Source organism: Hyla sarda, chromosome 2 (genome assembly GCF_029499605.1).
Source record: "Hyla sarda isolate aHylSar1 chromosome 2, aHylSar1.hap1, whole genome shotgun sequence".
Classification (NCBI taxonomy): domain Eukaryota; kingdom Metazoa; phylum Chordata; class Amphibia; order Anura; family Hylidae; genus Hyla; species Hyla sarda.
Genome location: NC_079190.1, coordinates 341,635,793 through 341,654,692, shown reverse-complemented (window position 1 = coordinate 341,654,692; position 18,900 = coordinate 341,635,793). Strand labels below are relative to the sequence as shown.

General features: G+C 33.4%; 24 non-coding genes across 24 annotated transcripts; all 24 read right to left on the bottom strand.

The window, feature by feature from the left end:
* Positions 1 to 232: 232 nt before the first annotated feature.
* On the bottom strand, positions 233 to 449 carry LOC130359235 (small nucleolar RNA U3). Its single transcript, XR_008889990.1, has one exon. It is a non-coding gene; the product is annotated as a small nucleolar RNA U3 (small nucleolar RNA).
* A 568-nt stretch (positions 450 to 1,017) lies between these two features.
* Positions 1,018 to 1,234, bottom strand: LOC130360196 (small nucleolar RNA U3). The gene has a single exon (XR_008890667.1). It is a non-coding gene; the product is annotated as a small nucleolar RNA U3 (small nucleolar RNA).
* A 556-nt stretch (positions 1,235 to 1,790) lies between these two features.
* LOC130360172 (small nucleolar RNA U3) lies at positions 1,791 to 2,007 on the bottom strand. The gene has a single exon (XR_008890645.1). It is a non-coding gene; the product is annotated as a small nucleolar RNA U3 (small nucleolar RNA).
* A 557-nt stretch (positions 2,008 to 2,564) lies between these two features.
* LOC130360055 (small nucleolar RNA U3) lies at positions 2,565 to 2,781 on the bottom strand. Its single transcript, XR_008890538.1, has one exon. It is a non-coding gene; the product is annotated as a small nucleolar RNA U3 (small nucleolar RNA).
* A 556-nt stretch (positions 2,782 to 3,337) lies between these two features.
* LOC130359047 (small nucleolar RNA U3) lies at positions 3,338 to 3,554 on the bottom strand. The gene has a single exon (XR_008889823.1). It is a non-coding gene; the product is annotated as a small nucleolar RNA U3 (small nucleolar RNA).
* A 568-nt stretch (positions 3,555 to 4,122) lies between these two features.
* On the bottom strand, positions 4,123 to 4,339 carry LOC130360095 (small nucleolar RNA U3). The gene has a single exon (XR_008890575.1). It is a non-coding gene; the product is annotated as a small nucleolar RNA U3 (small nucleolar RNA).
* Positions 4,340 to 4,897: 558 nt separating this feature from the next.
* On the bottom strand, positions 4,898 to 5,114 carry LOC130360158 (small nucleolar RNA U3). Its single transcript, XR_008890632.1, has one exon. It is a non-coding gene; the product is annotated as a small nucleolar RNA U3 (small nucleolar RNA).
* A 567-nt stretch (positions 5,115 to 5,681) lies between these two features.
* Positions 5,682 to 5,898, bottom strand: LOC130359046 (small nucleolar RNA U3). The gene has a single exon (XR_008889822.1). It is a non-coding gene; the product is annotated as a small nucleolar RNA U3 (small nucleolar RNA).
* Positions 5,899 to 6,466: 568 nt separating this feature from the next.
* LOC130360194 (small nucleolar RNA U3) lies at positions 6,467 to 6,683 on the bottom strand. Its single transcript, XR_008890666.1, has one exon. It is a non-coding gene; the product is annotated as a small nucleolar RNA U3 (small nucleolar RNA).
* Positions 6,684 to 7,239: 556 nt separating this feature from the next.
* Positions 7,240 to 7,456, bottom strand: LOC130360171 (small nucleolar RNA U3). The gene has a single exon (XR_008890644.1). It is a non-coding gene; the product is annotated as a small nucleolar RNA U3 (small nucleolar RNA).
* A 557-nt stretch (positions 7,457 to 8,013) lies between these two features.
* Positions 8,014 to 8,230, bottom strand: LOC130360054 (small nucleolar RNA U3). Its single transcript, XR_008890537.1, has one exon. It is a non-coding gene; the product is annotated as a small nucleolar RNA U3 (small nucleolar RNA).
* A 556-nt stretch (positions 8,231 to 8,786) lies between these two features.
* LOC130359045 (small nucleolar RNA U3) lies at positions 8,787 to 9,003 on the bottom strand. Its single transcript, XR_008889821.1, has one exon. It is a non-coding gene; the product is annotated as a small nucleolar RNA U3 (small nucleolar RNA).
* A 568-nt stretch (positions 9,004 to 9,571) lies between these two features.
* LOC130360142 (small nucleolar RNA U3) lies at positions 9,572 to 9,788 on the bottom strand. The gene has a single exon (XR_008890617.1). It is a non-coding gene; the product is annotated as a small nucleolar RNA U3 (small nucleolar RNA).
* Positions 9,789 to 10,346: 558 nt separating this feature from the next.
* LOC130360157 (small nucleolar RNA U3) lies at positions 10,347 to 10,563 on the bottom strand. Its single transcript, XR_008890631.1, has one exon. It is a non-coding gene; the product is annotated as a small nucleolar RNA U3 (small nucleolar RNA).
* A 567-nt stretch (positions 10,564 to 11,130) lies between these two features.
* Positions 11,131 to 11,347, bottom strand: LOC130359043 (small nucleolar RNA U3). Its single transcript, XR_008889820.1, has one exon. It is a non-coding gene; the product is annotated as a small nucleolar RNA U3 (small nucleolar RNA).
* Positions 11,348 to 11,915: 568 nt separating this feature from the next.
* Positions 11,916 to 12,132, bottom strand: LOC130360193 (small nucleolar RNA U3). Its single transcript, XR_008890665.1, has one exon. It is a non-coding gene; the product is annotated as a small nucleolar RNA U3 (small nucleolar RNA).
* Positions 12,133 to 12,688: 556 nt separating this feature from the next.
* LOC130360170 (small nucleolar RNA U3) lies at positions 12,689 to 12,905 on the bottom strand. Its single transcript, XR_008890643.1, has one exon. It is a non-coding gene; the product is annotated as a small nucleolar RNA U3 (small nucleolar RNA).
* Positions 12,906 to 13,462: 557 nt separating this feature from the next.
* On the bottom strand, positions 13,463 to 13,679 carry LOC130360053 (small nucleolar RNA U3). The gene has a single exon (XR_008890536.1). It is a non-coding gene; the product is annotated as a small nucleolar RNA U3 (small nucleolar RNA).
* A 556-nt stretch (positions 13,680 to 14,235) lies between these two features.
* LOC130359042 (small nucleolar RNA U3) lies at positions 14,236 to 14,452 on the bottom strand. Its single transcript, XR_008889819.1, has one exon. It is a non-coding gene; the product is annotated as a small nucleolar RNA U3 (small nucleolar RNA).
* A 568-nt stretch (positions 14,453 to 15,020) lies between these two features.
* Positions 15,021 to 15,237, bottom strand: LOC130360094 (small nucleolar RNA U3). The gene has a single exon (XR_008890574.1). It is a non-coding gene; the product is annotated as a small nucleolar RNA U3 (small nucleolar RNA).
* A 558-nt stretch (positions 15,238 to 15,795) lies between these two features.
* LOC130359040 (small nucleolar RNA U3) lies at positions 15,796 to 16,012 on the bottom strand. Its single transcript, XR_008889818.1, has one exon. It is a non-coding gene; the product is annotated as a small nucleolar RNA U3 (small nucleolar RNA).
* A 568-nt stretch (positions 16,013 to 16,580) lies between these two features.
* Positions 16,581 to 16,797, bottom strand: LOC130358916 (small nucleolar RNA U3). Its single transcript, XR_008889708.1, has one exon. It is a non-coding gene; the product is annotated as a small nucleolar RNA U3 (small nucleolar RNA).
* A 556-nt stretch (positions 16,798 to 17,353) lies between these two features.
* On the bottom strand, positions 17,354 to 17,567 carry LOC130359327 (small nucleolar RNA U3). Its single transcript, XR_008890074.1, has one exon. It is a non-coding gene; the product is annotated as a small nucleolar RNA U3 (small nucleolar RNA).
* Positions 17,568 to 18,135: 568 nt separating this feature from the next.
* LOC130360192 (small nucleolar RNA U3) lies at positions 18,136 to 18,352 on the bottom strand. Its single transcript, XR_008890664.1, has one exon. It is a non-coding gene; the product is annotated as a small nucleolar RNA U3 (small nucleolar RNA).
* Positions 18,353 to 18,900: the final 548 nt, after the last annotated feature.

The window sequence follows — 18,900 nt, the reverse complement described above, 5'->3', positions numbered from 1 at the left end:
ACAATCATAAAACCGGACTCAGGGCATATGTTACCTGAGTTTTGATACTTTTGTACTAAAAAAATTTATAGCAGCCTCGTGAGCTTTAGCTCAAAAATACAAAACTTTCTTAAGTTTATTATATGGTTAACTGTAGATTAAAAAAGAAGATAAAGCAAGTAACACTGTAGAGAATTGAAATGCATGGTTTAACACTTTAATTTAACATAACTTGGTGTTACATACTACACTCACCACTCTGAAAGAACTTTCTTCTATTACTTCTTTTGAAATAAAGAAGAACACAGTCATCAAAAGCAGACAACCATTGCAAAACTGCAATGTTGTCAACCGCTTTCATGCTCAGAAGAAAGCTCTAAATCTCATCATTGTGGATAGTGAGCTTGGACTCTTTCAGCCACATTTCTCCCTTCAAAGACTTTAGAAATGATCGCTGAAAGCATAGCCCTAACAATTAGGATTTTCAGATTTTTCCCACCTATACGGTTTAACCTTTTAACTGAAGCCGAGATCCTTTTCAAAAGTTCCGAGTTTGAGTTGTGAAACAAAAAGGTTGTGTCAAATGTCAGTAAAAACAAAATAGTTTTTCAAAGTATGTTGAAGGTTTATATGGAAATCAATGAAATCCTTTAAACATGAGTATGATAGAGTACATGTTGTCATCAGTTGCGTCGAGATCTAGGCTGAGTTCAACTATTCCAGATTTTAACCCAGCCTTACTAAAGAAAATCTTAACATAAAAAAAGTATAAAATATTTGTCATGCCACAACATCTCTTTCCTACAATCAAAAAACTGGACTCAGGGCATATGTTACCTGAGTTTTGATACTTTTGTAATAAAAAAAACTTTATAGCAGCCTCGTGAGCTTTGGTTCAAAGATACAAAACTTTCTTAAGTTTATTATATGGTTAACTGTAGATTAAAAAAAGAAGATAGAGCAAGTAACACAGTAGAGAATTGAAACACATGGTTTAACACTTTAATTTAACATAACTTGGTGTTACATACTACACTCACCACTCTGAAAGAACTTTCTTCTATTACTTCTTTTGAAAAAAAGAAGAACACAGTCATCAAAAGCAGACAACCATTGCAAAAATGCAATGTTGTCAAACGCTTTCATGCTCAGAAGAAAGCTCTAAATCTCATCATTGTGGATAGTGAGCTTGGACTCTTTCAGCCACATTTCTCCCTTCAAAGACTTTAGAAATGATCCCTGAAAGTATAGCCCTAACAATTAGGATTTTCAGATTTTTCACACCTATACGGTTTAACCTTTTAACTGAAGCTGAGATCATTTTCAAAAGTTCCGAGTTTGAGTTGTGAAACAAAAAGGTTGTGTCAAATGTCAGTAAAAACAAAATAGTTTTTCAAAGTATGTTGAAGGTTTATATGGAAATCTTTCAAACATGAGTATGATAGAGTACATGTTGTCATCAGTTGCGTCGAGATCTAGGCTGAGTTCAACTATTCCAGATGTTAACCCAGCCTTACTAAAGAAAATCTCAACATAAAAAAAGTATAAAATATTTGTCATGCCACAACATCTCTTTCCTACAATCATAAAACCGGACTCAGGGCATATGTTACCTGAGTTTTGATACTTTTGTACTAAAAAAATTTATAGCAGCCTCGTGAGCTTTAGCTCAAAAATACAAAACTTTCTTAAGTTTATTATATGGTTAACTGTAGATTAAAAAAGAAAATAAAGCAAGTAACACTGTAGAGAATTGAAAAGCATGGTTTAACACTTTAATTTAACATAACTTGGTGTTACATACTACACTCACCACTCTGAAAGAACTTTCTTCTATTACTTCTTTTGAAAAAAAGAAGAACACAGTCATCAAAAGCAGACAACCATTGCAAAACTGCAATGTTGTCAACCGCTTTCATGCTCAGAAGAAAGCTCTAAATCTCATCATTGTGGATAGTGAGCTTGGACTCTTTCAGCCACATTTCTCCCTTCAAAGACTTTAGAAATGATCTCTGAAAGTATAGCCCTAACAATTAGGATTTTCAGATTTTTCCCACCTATACGGTTTAACCTTTTAACTGAAGCCGAGATCCTTTTCAAAAGTTCCGAGTTTGAGTTGTGAAACAAAAAGGTTGTGTCAAATGTCAGTAAAAACAAAATAGTTTTTCAAAGTATGTGAAGGTTTATATGGAAATCCTTTAAACATGAGTATGATAGAGTACATGTTGTCATCAGTTGCGTCGAGATCTAGGCTGAGTTCAACTATTCCAGATGTTAACCCAGCCTTACTAAAGAAAATCTCAACATAAAAAAAGTATAAAATATTTGTCATGCCACAACATCTCTTTCCTACAATCAAAAAACCGGACTCAGGGCATATGTTACCTGAGTTTTGATACTTTTGTAATAAAAAAAACTTTATAGCAGCCTCGTGAGCTTTGGTTCAAAAATACAAAACTTTCTTAAGTTTATTATATGGTTAACTGTAGATTAAAAAAGAAGATAGAGCAAGTAACACAGTAGAGAATTGAAACACATGGTTTAACACTTTAATTTAACATAACTTGGTGTTACATACTACACTCACCACTCTGAAAGAACTTTCTTCTATTACTTCTTTTGAAAAAAAGAAGAACACAGTCATCAAAAGCAGACAACCATTGCAAAAATGCAATGTTGTCAACCGCTTTCATGCTCAGAAGAAAGCTCTAAATCTCATCATTGTGGATAGTGAGCTTGGACACTTTCAGCCACATTTCTCCCTTCAAAGACTTTAGAAATGATCCCTGAAAGTATAGCCCTAACAATTAGAATTTTCAGATTTTTCACACCTATACGGTTTAACCTTTTAACTGAAGCTGAGATCATTTTCAAAAGTTCCGAGTTTGAGTTGTGAAACAAAAAGGTTGTGTCAAATGTCAGTAAAAACAAAATAGTTTTTCAAAGTATGTTGAAGGTTTATATGGAAATCCTTCAAACATGAGTATGATAGAGTACATGTTGTCATCAGTTGCGTCGAGATCTAGGCTGAGTTCAACTATTCCAGATGTTAACCCAGCCTTACTAAAGAACATCTCAACATAAAAAAGTATAAAATATTTGTCATGCCACAACATCTCTTTCCTACAATCAAAAAAACGGATTCAGGGCATATGTTACCTGAGTTTTGATACTTTTGTACTAAAAAAAACTTTATAGCAGCCTCCTGAGCTTTGGCTCAAAAATACAAAACTTTCTTAAGTTTATTATATGGTAACTGTAGATTAAAAAAGAAGATAGAGCAAGTAACACTGTAGAGAATTGAAATAAATGGTTTAACACTTTAATTTAACATAACTTGGTGTTACATACTACACTCACCACTCTGAAAGAACTTTCTTCTATTACTTCTTTTGAAAAAAAGAAGAACACAGTCATCAAAAGCAGCCAACCATTGTAAAACTGCAATGTTGTCAACCGCTTTCATGCTCAGAAGAAAGCTCTAAATCTCATCATTGTGGATAGTGAGCTTGGACTCTTTCAGCCACATTTCTCCCTTCAAAGACTTTAGAAATGATCCCTGAAAGTATAGCCCTAACAATTAGGATTTTCAGATTTTTCCCACCTATACGGTTTAACCTTTTTACTGAAGCTGAGAACATTTTCTAAAGTTCCGAGTTTGAGTTGTGAAACAAAAAGGTTGTGTCAAATGTCAGTAAAAACAAAATAGTTTTTCAAAGTATGTTGAAGGTTTATATGGAAATCAATGAAATCCTTTAAACATGAGTATGATAGAGTACATGTTGTCATCAGTTGCGTCGAGATCTAGGCTGAGTTCAACTATTCCAGATGTTAACGCAGCCTTACTAAAGAAAATCTCAACATAAAAAAAGTATAAAATATTTGTCATGCCACAACATCTCTTTCCTACAATCAAAAATCCGGACTCAGGGCATATGTTACCTGAGTTTTGATACCTTTGTACTAAAAAAAAACTTTATAGCAGCCTCCTGAGCTTTGGCTCAAAAATACAAAACTTTCTTAAGTTTATTATATGGTTAACTGTAGATTAAAAAAGAAGATAAAGCAAGTAACACTGTAGAGAATTGAAAAGCATGGTTTAACACTTTAATTTAACATAACTTGGTGTTACATACTACACTCACCACTCTGAAAGAACTTTCTTCTATTACTTCTTTTGAAAAAAAGAAGAACACAGTCATCAAAAGCAGACAACCATTGCAAAACTGCAATGTTGTCAACCGCTTTCATGCTCAGAAGAAAGCTCTAAATCTCATCATTGTGGATAGTGAGCTTGGACTCTTTCAGCCACATTTCTCCCTTCAAAGACTTTAGAAATGATCCCTGAAAGTATAGCCCTAACAATTAGGATTTTCAGATTTTTCCCACCTATACGGTTTAACCTTTTAACTGAAGCTGAGAGCATTTTCTAAAGTTCCGAGTTTGAGTTGTGAAACAAAAAGGTTGTGTCAAATGTCAGTAAAAACAAAATAGTTTTTCAAAGTATGTTAAAGGTTTATATGGAAATCCTTTAAACATGAGTATGATAGAGTCCATGTTGTCATCAGTTGCGTCGAGATCTAGGCTGAGTTCAACTATTCCAGATGTTAACCCAGCCTTACTAAAGAAAATCTCAACATAAAAAAGTATAAAATATTTGTCATGCCACAACATCTCTTTCCTACAATCTTAAAACCGGACTCAGGGCATATGTTACCTGAGTTTTGATACTTTTGTAATAAAAAAAACTTTATAGCAGCCTCGTGAGCTTTGGCTCGAAAATACTAAACTTTCTTAAGTTTATTATATGGTTAACTGTAGATTAAAAAATGAAGAGAGAGCAAGTAACACAGTAGAGAATTGAAACGCATGGTTTAACACTATAATTTAACATAACTTAGTGTTACATACTACACTCACCACTCTGAAAGAACTTTCTTCTATTACTTCTTTTGAAAAAAAGAAGAACACAGTCATCAAAAGCAGACAACCATTGCAAAACTGCAATGTTGTCAACCGCTTTCATGCTCAGAAGAAAGCTCTAAATCTCATCATTGTGGATAGTGAGCTTGGACTCTTTCAGCCACATTTCTCCCTTCAAAGACTTTAGAAATGATCCCTGAAAGTATAACCCTAACAATTAGGATTTTCAGATTTTTCCCACCTATACGGTTTAACCTTTTAACTGAAGCTGAGATCATTTTCAAAAGTTCCGAGTTTGAGTTGTGAAACAAAAAGGTTGTGTCAAATGTCAGTTAAAACAAAATAGTTTTTCAAAGTATGTTGAAGGTTTATATGGAAATCAATGAAATCCTTTAAACATGAGTATGATAGAGTACATGTTGTCATCAGTTGCGTCGAGATCTAGGCTGAGTTCAACTATTCCAGATGTTAACCCAGCCTTACTAAAGAAAATCTCAACATAAAAAAAGTATAAAATATTTGTCATGCCACAACATCTCTTTCCTACAATCAAAAAACCGGACTCAGGGCATATGTTACCTGAGTTTTGATACTTTTGTAATAAAAAAAACTTTATAGCAGCCTCGTGAGCTTTGGCTCAAAAATACAAAACTTTCTTAAGTTTATTATATGGTTAACTGTAGATTATTAAAGAAGATAAAGCAAGCAACACTGTAGAGAATTGAAATGCATGGTTTAACACTTTAATTTAACATAACTTGGTGTTACATACTGCACTCACCACTCTGAAAGAACTTTCTTCTATTACTTCTTTTGAAAAAAAGAAGAACACAGTCATCAAAAGCAGCCAACCATTGTAAAACTGCAATGTTGTCAACCGCTTTCATGCTCAGAAGAAAGCTCTAAATCTCATCATTGTGGATAGTGAGCTTGGACTCTTTCAGCCACATTTCTCCCTTCAAAGACTTTAGAAATGATCCCTGAAAGTATAGCCCTAACAATTAGGATTTTCAGATTTTTCCCACCTATACGGTTTAACCTTTTTACTGAAGCTGAGAACATTTTCTAAAGTTCCGAGTTTGAGTTGTGAAACAAAAAGGTTGTGTCAAATGTCAGTAAAAACAAAATAGTTTTTCAAAGTATGTTGAAGGTTTATATGGAAATCAATGAAATCCTTTAAACATGAGTATGATAGAGTACATGTTGTCATCAGTTGCGTCGAGATCTAGGCTGAGTTCAACTATTCCAGATTTTAACCCAGCCTTACTAAAGAAAATCTTAACATAAAAAAAGTATAAAATATTTGTCATGCCACAACATCTCTTTCCTACAATCAAAAAACCGGACTCAGGGCATATGTTACCTGAGTTTTGATACTTTTGTAATAAAAAAAACTTTATAGCAGCCTCGTGAGCTTTGGTTCAAAGATACAAAACTTTCTTAAGTTTATTATATGGTTAACTGTAGATTAAAAAAAGAAGATAGAGCAAGTAACACAGTAGAGAATTGAAACACATGGTTTAACACTTTAATTTAACATAACTTGGTGTTACATACTACACTCACCACTCTGAAAGAACTTTCTTCTATTACTTCTTTTGAAAAAAAGAAGAACACAGTCATCAAAAGCAGACAACCATTGCAAAAATGCAATGTTGTCAAACGCTTTCATGCTCAGAAGAAAGCTCTAAATCTCATCATTGTGGATAGTGAGCTTGGACTCTTTCAGCCACATTTCTCCCTTCAAAGACTTTAGAAATGATCCCTGAAAGTATAGCCCTAACAATTAGGATTTTCAGATTTTTCACACCTATACGGTTTAACCTTTTAACTGAAGCTGAGATCATTTTCAAAAGTTCCGAGTTTGAGTTGTGAAACAAAAAGGTTGTGTCAAATGTCAGTAAAAACAAAATAGTTTTTCAAAGTATGTTGAAGGTTTATATGGAAATCTTTCAAACATGAGTATGATAGAGTACATGTTGTCATCAGTTGCGTCGAGATCTAGGCTGAGTTCAACTATTCCAGATGTTAACCCAGCCTTACTAAAGAAAATCTCAACATAAAAAAAGTATAAAATATTTGTCATGCCACAACATCTCTTTCCTACAATCATAAAACCGGACTCAGGGCATATGTTACCTGAGTTTTGATACTTTTGTACTAAAAAAATTTATAGCAGCCTCGTGAGCTTTAGCTCAAAAATACAAAACTTTCTTAAGTTTATTATATGGTTAACTGTAGATTAAAAAAGAAAATAAAGCAAGTAACACTGTAGAGAATTGAAAAGCATGGTTTAACACTTTAATTTAACATAACTTGGTGTTACATACTACACTCACCACTCTGAAAGAACTTTCTTCTATTACTTCTTTTGAAAAAAAGAAGAACACAGTCATCAAAAGCAGACAACCATTGCAAAACTGCAATGTTGTCAACCGCTTTCATGCTCAGAAGAAAGCTCTAAATCTCATCATTGTGGATAGTGAGCTTGGACTCTTTCAGCCACATTTCTCCCTTCAAAGACTTTAGAAATGATCTCTGAAAGTATAGCCCTAACAATTAGGATTTTCAGATTTTTCCCACCTATACGGTTTAACCTTTTAACTGAAGCCGAGATCCTTTTCAAAAGTTCCGAGTTTGAGTTGTGAAACAAAAAGGTTGTGTCAAATGTCAGTAAAAACAAAATAGTTTTTCAAAGTATGTGAAGGTTTATATGGAAATCCTTTAAACATGAGTATGATAGAGTACATGTTGTCATCAGTTGCGTCGAGATCTAGGCTGAGTTCAACTATTCCAGATGTTAACCCAGCCTTACTAAAGAAAATCTCAACATAAAAAAAGTATAAAATATTTGTCATGCCACAACATCTCTTTCCTCCAATCAAAAAACCGGACTCAGGGCATATGTTACCTGAGTTTTGATACTTTTGTAATAAAAAAAACTTTATAGCAGCCTCGTGAGCTTTGGTTCAAAAATACAAAACTTTCTTAAGTTTATTATATGGTTAACTGTAGATTAAAAAAGAAGATAGAGCAAGTAACACAGTAGAGAATTGAAACACATGGTTTAACACTTTAATTTAACATAACTTGGTGTTACATACTACACTCACCACTCTGAAAGAACTTTCTTCTATTACTTCTTTTGAAAAAAAGAAGAACACAGTCATCAAAAGCAGACAACCATTGCAAAAATGCAATGTTGTCAACCGCTTTCATGCTCAGAAGAAAGCTCTAAATCTCATCATTGTGGATAGTGAGCTTGGACACTTTCAGCCACATTTCTCCCTTCAAAGACTTTAGAAATGATCCCTGAAAGTATAGCCCTAACAATTAGAATTTTCAGATTTTTCACACCTATACGGTTTAACCTTTTAACTGAAGCTGAGATCATTTTCAAAAGTTCCGAGTTTGAGTTGTGAAACAAAAAGGTTGTGTCAAATGTCAGTAAAAACAAAATAGTTTTTCAAAGTATGTTGAAGGTTTATATGGAAATCCTTCAAACATGAGTATGATAGAGTACATGTTGTCATCAGTTGCGTCGAGATCTAGGCTGAGTTCAACTATTCCAGATGTTAACCCAGCCTTACTAAAGAACATCTCAACATAAAAAAGTATAAAATATTTGTCATGCCACAACATCTCTTTCCTACAATCAAAAAAACGGATTCAGGGCATATGTTACCTGAGTTTTGATACTTTTGTACTAAAAAAAACTTTATAGCAGCCTCCTGAGCTTTGGCTCAAAAATACAAAACTTTCTTAAGTTTATTATATGGTAACTGTAGATTAAAAAAGAAGATAGAGCAAGTAACACTGTAGAGAATTGAAATAAATGGTTTAACACTTTAATTTAACATAACTTGGTGTTATATACTACACTCACCACTCTGAAAGAACTTTCTTCTATTACTTCTTTTGAAAAAAAGAAGAACACAGTCATCAAAAGCAGCCAACCATTGTAAAACTGCAATGTTGTCAACCGCTTTCATGCTCAGAAGAAAGCTCTAAATCTCATCATTGTGGATAGTGAGCTTGGACTCTTTCAGCCACATTTCTCCCTTCAAAGACTTTAGAAATGATCCCTGAAAGTATAGCCCTAACAATTAGGATTTTCAGATTTTTCCCACCTATACGGTTTAACCTTTTTACTGAAGCTGAGAACATTTTCTAAAGTTCCGAGTTTGAGTTGTGAAACAAAAAGGTTGTGTCAAATGTCAGTAAAAACAAAATAGTTTTTCAAAGTATGTTGAAGGTTTATATGGAAATCAATGAAATCCTTTAAACATGAGTATGATAGAGTACATGTTGTCATCAGTTGCGTCGAGATCTAGGCTGAGTTCAACTATTCCAGATGTTAACGCAGCCTTACTAAAGAAAATCTCAACATAAAAAAAGTATAAAATATTTGTCATGCCACAACATCTCTTTCCTACAATCAAAAATCCGGACTCAGGGCATATGTTACCTGAGTTTTGATACCTTTGTACTAAAAAAAAACTTTATAGCAGCCTCCTGAGCTTTGGCTCAAAAATACAAAACTTTCTTAAGTTTATTATATGGTTAACTGTAGATTAAAAAAGAAGATAAAGCAAGTAACACTGTAGAGAATTGAAAAGCATGGTTTAACACTTTAATTTAACATAACTTGGTGTTACATACTACACTCACCACTCTGAAAGAACTTTCTTCTATTACTTCTTTTGAAAAAAAGAAGAACACAGTCATCAAAAGCAGACAACCATTGCAAAACTGCAATGTTGTCAACCGCTTTCATGCTCAGAAGAAAGCTCTAAATCTCATCATTGTGGATAGTGAGCTTGGACTCTTTCAGCCACATTTCTCCCTTCAAAGACTTTAGAAATGATCCTTGAAAGTATAGCCCTAACAATTAGGATTTTCAGATTTTTCCCACCTATACGGTTTAACCTTTTAACTGAAGCTGAGAGCATTTTCTAAAGTTCCGAGTTTGAGTTGTGAAACAAAAAGGTTGTGTCAAATGTCAGTAAAAACAAAATAGTTTTTCAAAGTATGTTGAAGGTTTATATGGAAATCCTTTAAACATGAGTATGATAGAGTCCATGTTGTCATCAGTTGCGTCGAGATCTAGGCTGAGTTCAACTATTCCAGATGTTAACCCAGCCTTACTAAAGAAAATCTCAACATAAAAAAGTATAAAATATTTGTCATGCCACAACATCTCTTTCCTACAATCTTAAAACCGGACTCAGGGCATATGTTACCTGAGTTTTGATACTTTTGTAATAAAAAAAACTTTATAGCAGCCTCGTGAGCTTTGGCTCGAAAATACTAAACTTTCTTAAGTTTATTATATGGTTAACTGTAGATTAAAAAATGAAGAGAGAGCAAGTAACACAGTAGAGAATTGAAACGCATGGTTTAACACTATAATTTAACATAACTTAGTGTTACATACTACACTCACCACTCTGAAAGAACTTTCTTCTATTACTTCTTTTGAAAAAAAGAAGAACACAGTCATCAAAAGCAGACAACCATTGCAAAACTGCAATGTTGTCAACCGCTTTCATGCTCAGAAGAAAGCTCTAAATCTCATCATTGTGGATAGTGAGCTTGGACTCTTTCAGCCACATTTCTCCCTTCAAAGACTTTAGAAATGATCCCTGAAAGTATAACCCTAACAATTAGGATTTTCAGATTTTTCCCACCTATACGGTTTAACCTTTTAACTGAAGCTGAGATCATTTTCAAAAGTTCCGAGTTTGAGTTGTGAAACAAAAAGGTTGTGTCAAATGTCAGTTAAAACAAAATAGTTTTTCAAAGTATGTTGAAGGTTTATATGGAAATCAATGAAATCCTTTAAACATGAGTATGATAGAGTACATGTTGTCATCAGTTGCGTCGAGATCTAGGCTGAGTTCAACTATTCCAGATGTTAACCCAGCCTTACTAAAGAAAATCTCAACATAAAAAAAGTATAAAATATTTGTCATGCCACAACATCTCTTTCCTACAATCAAAAAACCGGACTCAGGGCATATGTTACCTGAGTTTTGATACTTTTGTAATAAAAAAAACTTTATAGCAGCCTCGTGAGCTTTGGCTCAAAAATACAAAACTTTCTTAAGTTTATTATATGGTTAACTGTAGATTATTAAAGAAGATAAAGCAAGCAACACTGTAGAGAATTGAAATGCATGGTTTAACACTTTAATTTAACATAACTTGGTGTTACATACTGCACTCACCACTCTGAAAGAACTTTCTTCTATTACTTCTTTTGAAAAAAAGAAGAACACAGTCATCAAAAGCAGCCAACCATTGTAAAACTGCAATGTTGTCAACCGCTTTCATGCTCAGAAGAAAGCTCTAAATCTCATCATTGTGGATAGTGAGCTTGGACTCTTTCAGCCACATTTCTCCCTTCAAAGACTTTAGAAATGATCCCTGAAAGTATAGCCCTAACAATTAGGATTTTCAGATTTTTCCCACCTATACGGTTTAACCTTTTTACTGAAGCTGAGAACATTTTCTAAAGTTCCGAGTTTGAGTTGTGAAACAAAAAGGTTGTGTCAAATGTCAGTAAAAACAAAATAGTTTTTCAAAGTATGTTGAAGGTTTATATGGAAATCAATGAAATCCTTTAAACATGAGTATGATAGAGTACATGTTGTCATCAGTTGCGTCGAGATCTAGGCTGAGTTCAACTATTCCAGATTTTAACCCAGCCTTACTAAAGAAAATCTTAACATAAAAAAAGTATAAAATATTTGTCATGCCACAACATCTCTTTCCTACAATCAAAAAACCGGACTCAGGGCATATGTTACCTGAGTTTTGATACTTTTGTAATAAAAAAAACTTTATAGCAGCCTCGTGAGCTTTGGTTCAAAGATACAAAACTTTCTTAAGTTTATTATATGGTTAACTGTAGATTAAAAAAAGAAGATAGAGCAAGTAACACAGTAGAGAATTGAAACACATGGTTTAACACTTTAATTTAACATAACTTGGTGTTACATACTACACTCACCACTCTGAAAGAACTTTCTTCTATTACTTCTTTTGAAAAAAAGAAGAACACAGTCATCAAAAGCAGACAACCATTGCAAAAATGCAATGTTGTCAAACGCTTTCATGCTCAGAAGAAAGCTCTAAATCTCATCATTGTGGATAGTGAGCTTGGACTCTTTCAGCCACATTTCTCCCTTCAAAGACTTTAGAAATGATCCCTGAAAGTATAGCCCTAACAATTAGGATTTTCAGATTTTTCACACCTATACGGTTTAACCTTTTAACTGAAGCTGAGATCATTTTCAAAAGTTCCGAGTTTGAGTTGTGAAACAAAAAGGTTGTGTCAAATGTCAGTAAAAACAAAATAGTTTTTCAAAGTATGTTGAAGGTTTATATGGAAATCTTTCAAACATGAGTATGATAGAGTACATGTTGTCATCAGTTGCGTCGAGATCTAGGCTGAGTTCAACTATTCCAGATGTTAACCCAGCCTTACTAAAGAAAATCTCAACATAAAAAAAGTATAAAATATTTGTCATGCCACAACATCTCTTTCCTACAATCATAAAACCGGACTCAGGGCATATGTTACCTGAGTTTTGATACTTTTGTACTAAAAAAATTTATAGCAGCCTCGTGAGCTTTAGCTCAAAAATACAAAACTTTCTTAAGTTTATTATATGGTTAACTGTAGATTAAAAAAGAAAATAAAGCAAGTAACACTGTAGAGAATTGAAAAGCATGGTTTAACACTTTAATTTAACATAACTTGGTGTTACATACTACACTCACCACTCTGAAAGAACTTTCTTCTATTACTTCTTTTGAAAAAAAGAAGAACACAGTCATCAAAAGCAGACAACCATTGCAAAACTGCAATGTTGTCAACCGCTTTCATGCTCAGAAGAAAGCTCTAAATCTCATCATTGTGGATAGTGAGCTTGGACTCTTTCAGCCACATTTCTCCCTTCAAAGACTTTAGAAATGATCTCTGAAAGTATAGCCCTAACAATTAGGATTTTCAGATTTTTCCCACCTATACGGTTTAACCTTTTAACTGAAGCCGAGATCCTTTTCAAAAGTTCCGAGTTTGAGTTGTGAAACAAAAAGGTTGTGTCAAATGTCAGTAAAAACAAAATAGTTTTTCAAAGTATGTGAAGGTTTATATGGAAATCCTTTAAACATGAGTATGATAGAGTACATGTTGTCATCAGTTGCGTCGAGATCTAGGCTGAGTTCAACTATTCCAGATGTTAACCCAGCCTTACTAAAGAAAATCTCAACATAAAAAAAGTATAAAATATTTGTCATGCCACAACATCTCTTTCCTACAATCAAAAAACCGGACTCAGGGCATATGTTACCTGAGTTTTGATACTTTTGTAATAAAAAAAACTTTATAGCAGCCTCGTGAGCTTTGGTTCAAAAATACAAAACTTTCTTAAGTTTATTATATGGTTAACTGTAGATTAAAAAAGAAGATAGAGCAAGTAACACAGTAGAGAATTGAAACACATGGTTTAACACTTTAATTTAACATAACTTGGTGTTACATACTACACTCACCACTCTGAAAGAACTTTCTTCTATTACTTCTTTTGAAAAAAAGAAGAACACAGTCATCAAAAGCAGACAACCATTGCAAAAATGCAATGTTGTCAACCGCTTTCATGCTCAGAAGAAAGCTCTAAATCTCATCATTGTGGATAGTGAGCTTGGACACTTTCAGCCACATTTCTCCCTTCAAAGACTTTAGAAATGATCCCTGAAAGTATAGCCCTAACAATTAGAATTTTCAGATTTTTCACACCTATACGGTTTAACCTTTTAACTGAAGCTGAGATCATTTTCAAAAGTTCCGAGTTTGAGTTGTGAAACAAAAAGGTTGTGTCAAATGTCAGTAAAAACAAAATAGTTTTTCAAAGTATGTTGAAGGTTTATATGGAAATCCTTCAAACATGAGTATGATAGAGTACATGTTGTCATCAGTTGCGTCGAGATCTAGGCTGAGTTCAACTATTCCAGATGTTAACCCAGCCTTACTAAAGAACATCTCAACATAAAAAAGTATAAAATATTTGTCATGCCACAACATCTCTTTCCTACAATCAAAAAAACGGATTCAGGGCATATGTTACCTGAGTTTTGATACTTTTGTACTAAAAAAAACTTTATAGCAGCCTCCTGAGCTTTGGCTCAAAAATACAAAACTTTCTTAAGTTTATTATATGGTAACTGTAGATTAAAAAAGAAGATAGAGCAAGTAACACTGTAGAGAATTGAAATAAATGGTTTAACACTTTAATTTAACATAACTTGGTGTTACATACTACACTCACCACTCTGAAAGAACTTTCTTCTATTACTTCTTTTGAAAAAAAGAAGAACACAGTCATCAAAAGCAGCCAACCATTGTAAAACTGCAATGTTGTCAACCGCTTTCATGCTCAGAAGAAAGCTCTAAATCTCATCATTGTGGATAGTGAGCTTGGACTCTTTCAGCCACATTTCTCCCTTCAAAGACTTTAGAAATGATCCCTGAAAGTATAGCCCTAACAATTAGGATTTTCAGATTTTTCCCACCTATACGGTTTAACCTTTTTACTGAAGCTGAGAACATTTTCTAAAGTTCCGAGTTTGAGTTGTGAAACAAAAAGGTTGTGTCAAATGTCAGTAAAAACAAAATAGTTTTTCAAAGTATGTTGAAGGTTTATATGGAAATCAATGAAATCCTTTAAACATGAGTATGATAGAGTACATGTTGTCATCAGTTGCGTCGAGATCTAGGCTGAGTTCAACTATTCCAGATGTTAACGCAGCCTTACTAAAGAAAATCTCAACATAAAAAAAGTATAAAATATTTGTCATGCCACAACATCTCTTTCCTACAATCAAAAATCCGGACTCAGGGCATATGTTACCTGAGTTTTGATACCTTTGTACTAAAAAAAAACTTTATAGCAGCCTCCTGAGCTTTGGCTCAAAAATACAAAACTTTCTTAAGTTTATTATATGGTTAACTGTAGATTAAAAAAGAAGATAAAGCAAGTAACACTGTAGAGAATTGAAAAGCATGGTTTAACACTTTAATTTAACATAACTTGGTGTTACATACTACACTCACCACTCTGAAAGAACTTTCTTCTATTACTTCTTTTGAAAAAAAGAAGAACACAGTCATCAAAAGCAGACAACCATTGCAAAACTGCAATGTTGTCAACCGCTTTCATGCTCAGAAGAAAGCTCTAAATCTCATCATTGTGGATAGTGAGCTTGGACTCTTTCAGCCACATTTCTCCCTTCAAAGACTTTAGAAATGATCCCTGAAAGTATAGCCCTAACAATTAGGATTTTCAGATTTTTCCCACCTATACGGTTTAACCTTTTAACTGAAGCTGAGAGCATTTTCTAAAGTTCCGAGTTTGAGTTGTGAAACAAAAAGGTTGTGTCAAATGTCAGTAAAAACAAAATAGTTTTTCAAAGTATGTTGAAGGTTTATATGGAAATCCTTTAAACATGAGTATGATAGAGTCCATGTTGTCATCAGTTGCGTCGAGATCTAGGCTGAGTTCAACTATTCCAGATGTTAACCCAGCCTTACTAAAGAAAATCTCAACATAAAAAAGTATAAAATATTTGTCATGCCACAACATCTCTTTCCTACAATCTTAAAACCGGACTCAGGGCATATGTTACCTGAGTTTTGATACTTTTGTAATAAAAAAAACTTTATAGCAGCCTCGTGAGCTTTGGCTCGAAAATACTAAACTTTCTTAAGTTTATTATATGGTTAACTGTAGATTAAAAAATGAAGAGAGAGCAAGTAACACAGTAGAGAATTGAAACGCATGGTTTAACACTATAATTTAACATAACTTAGTGTTACATACTACACTCACCACTCTGAAAGAACTTTCTTCTATTACTTCTTTTGAAAAAAAGAAGAACACAGTCATCAAAAGCAGCCAACCATTGTAAAACTGCAATGTTGTCAACCGCTTTCATGCTCAGAAGAAAGCTCTAAATCTCATCATTGTGGATAGTGAGCTTGGACTCTTTCAGCCACATTTCTCCCTTCAAAGACTTTAGAAATGATCCCTGAAAGTATAGCCCTAACAATTAGGATTTTCAGATTTTTCCCACCTATACGGTTTAACCTTTTTACTGAAGCTGAGAACATTTTCTAAAGTTCCGAGTTTGAGTTGTGAAACAAAAAGGTTGTGTCAAATGTCAGTAAAAACAAAATAGTTTTTCAAAGTATGTTGAAGGTTTATATGGAAATCAATGAAATCCTTTAAACATGAGTATGATAGAGTACATGTTGTCATCAGTTGCGTCGAGATCTAGGCTGAGTTCAACTATTCCAGATGTTAACGCAGCCTTACTAAAGAAAATCTCAACATAAAAAAAGTATAAAATATTTGTCATGCCACAACATCTCTTTCCTACAATCAAAAAACCGGACTCAGGGCATATGTTACCTGAGTTTTGATACCTTTGTACTAAAAAAAAACTTTATAGCAGCCTCCTGAGCTTTGGCTCAAAAATACAAAACTTTCTTAAGTTTATTATATGGTTAACTGTAGATTAAAAAAGAAGATAAAGCAAGTAACACTGTAGAGAATTGAAAAGCATGGTTTAACACTTTAATTTAACATATCTTGGTGTTACATACTACACTCACCACTCTGAAAGAACTTTCTTCTATTACTTCTTTTGAAATAAAGAAGAACACAGTCATCAAAAGCAGACAACCATTGCAAAACTGCAATGTTGTCAACCGCTTTCATGCTCAGAAGAAAGCTCTAAATCTCATCATTGTGGATAGTGAGCTTGGACTCTTTCAGCCACATTTCTCCCTTCAAAGACTTTAGAAATGATCTCTGAAAGTATAGCCCTAACAATTAGGATTTTCAGATTTTTCCCACCTATACGGTTTAACCTTTTAACTGAAGCCGAGATCCTTTTCAAAAGTTCCGAGTTTGAGTTGTGAAACAAAAAGGTTGTGTCAAATGTCAGTAAAAACAAAATAGTTTTTCAAAGTATGTTGAAGGTTTATATGGAAATCCTTCAAACATGAGTATGATAGAGTACATGTTGTCATCAGTTGCGTCGAGATCTAGGCTGACTTCAACTATTCCAGATGTTAACCCAGCCTTACTAAAGAAAATCTCAACATAAAAAAAGTATAAAATATTTGTCATGCCACAACATCTCTTTCCTACAATCATAAAACCGGACTCAGGGCATATGTTACATGAGTTTTGATACTTTTGTACAAAAAAAATTTATAGCAGCCTCGTGAGCTTTAGCTCAAAAATACAAAACTTTCTTAAGTTTATTATATGGTTAACTGTAGATTAAAAAAGAAGATAAAGCAAGTAACACTGTAGAGAATTGAAAAGCATGGTTTAACACTTTAATTTAACATAACTTGGTGTTACATACTACACTCACCACTCTGAAAGAACTTTCTTCTATTACTTCTTTTGAAAAAAAGAACACAGTCATCAAAAGCAGACAACCATTGCAAAACTGCAATGTAGTCAACCGCTTTCATGCTCAGAAGAAAGCTCTAAATCTCATCATTGTGGATAGTGAGCTTGGACTCTTTCAGCCACATTTCTCCCTTCAAAGACTTTTGAAATGATCTCTGAAAGTATAGCCCTAACAATTAGGATTTTCAGATTTTTCCCACCTATACGGTTTAACCTTTTAACTGAAGCCGAGATCCTTTTCAAAAGTTCCGAGTTTGAGTTGTGAAACAAAAAGGTTGTGTCAAATGTCAGTAAAAACAAAATAGTTTTTCAAAGTATGTTGAAGGTTTATATGGAAATCAATGAAATCCTTTAAACATGAGTATGATAGAGTACATGTTGTCATCAGTTGCGTCGAGATCTAGGCTGAGTTCAACTATTCCAGATGTTAACCCAGCCTTACTAAAGAATATCTCAACATAAAAAAAGTATAAAATATTTGTCATGCCACAACATCTCTTTCCTACAATCAAAAAACCGGACTCAGGGCATATGTTACCTGAGTTTTGATACTTTTGTAATAAAAAAAACTTTATAGCAGCCTCGTGAGCTTTGGTTCAAAAATACAAAACTTTCTTAAGTTTATTATATGGTTAACTGTAGATTAAAAAAAGAAGATAGAGCAAGTAACACAGTAGAGAATTGAAACACATGGTTTAACACTTTAATTTAACATAACTTGGTGTTACATACTACACTCACCACTCTGAAAGAACTTTCTTCTATTACTTCTTTTGAAAAAAAGAAGAACACAGTCATCAAAAGCAGACAACCATTGCAAAAATGCAATGTTGTCAAACGCTTTCATGCTCAGAAGAAAGCTCTAAATCTCATCATTGTGGATAGTGAGCTTGGACTCTTTCAGCCACATTTCTCCCTTCAAAGACTTTAGAAATGATCCCTGAAAGTATAGCCCTAACAATTAGGATTTTCAGATTTTTCACACCTATACGGTTTAACCTTTTAACTGAAGCTGAGATCATTTTCAAAAGTTCCGAGTTTGAGTTGTGAAACAAAAAGGTTGTGTCAAATGTCAGTAAAAACAAAATAGTTTTTCAAAGTATGTTGAAGGTTTATATGGAAATCTTTCAAACATGAGTATGATAGAGTACATGTTGTCATCAGTTGCGTCGAGATCTAGGCTGAGTTCAACTATTCCAGATGTTAACCCAGCCTTACTAAAGAAAATCTCAACATAAAAAAAGTATAAAATATTTGTCATGCCACAACATCTCTTTCCTACAATCATAAAACCGGACTCAGGGCATATGTTACCTGAGTTTTGATACTTTTGTACTAAAAAAATTTATAGCAGCCTCGTGAGCTTTAGCTCAAAAATACAAAACTTTCTTAAGTTTATTATATGGTTAACTGTAGATTAAAAAAGAAAATAAAGCAAGTAACACTGTAGAGAATTGAAAAGCATGGTTTAACACTTTAATTTAACATAACTTGGTGTTACATA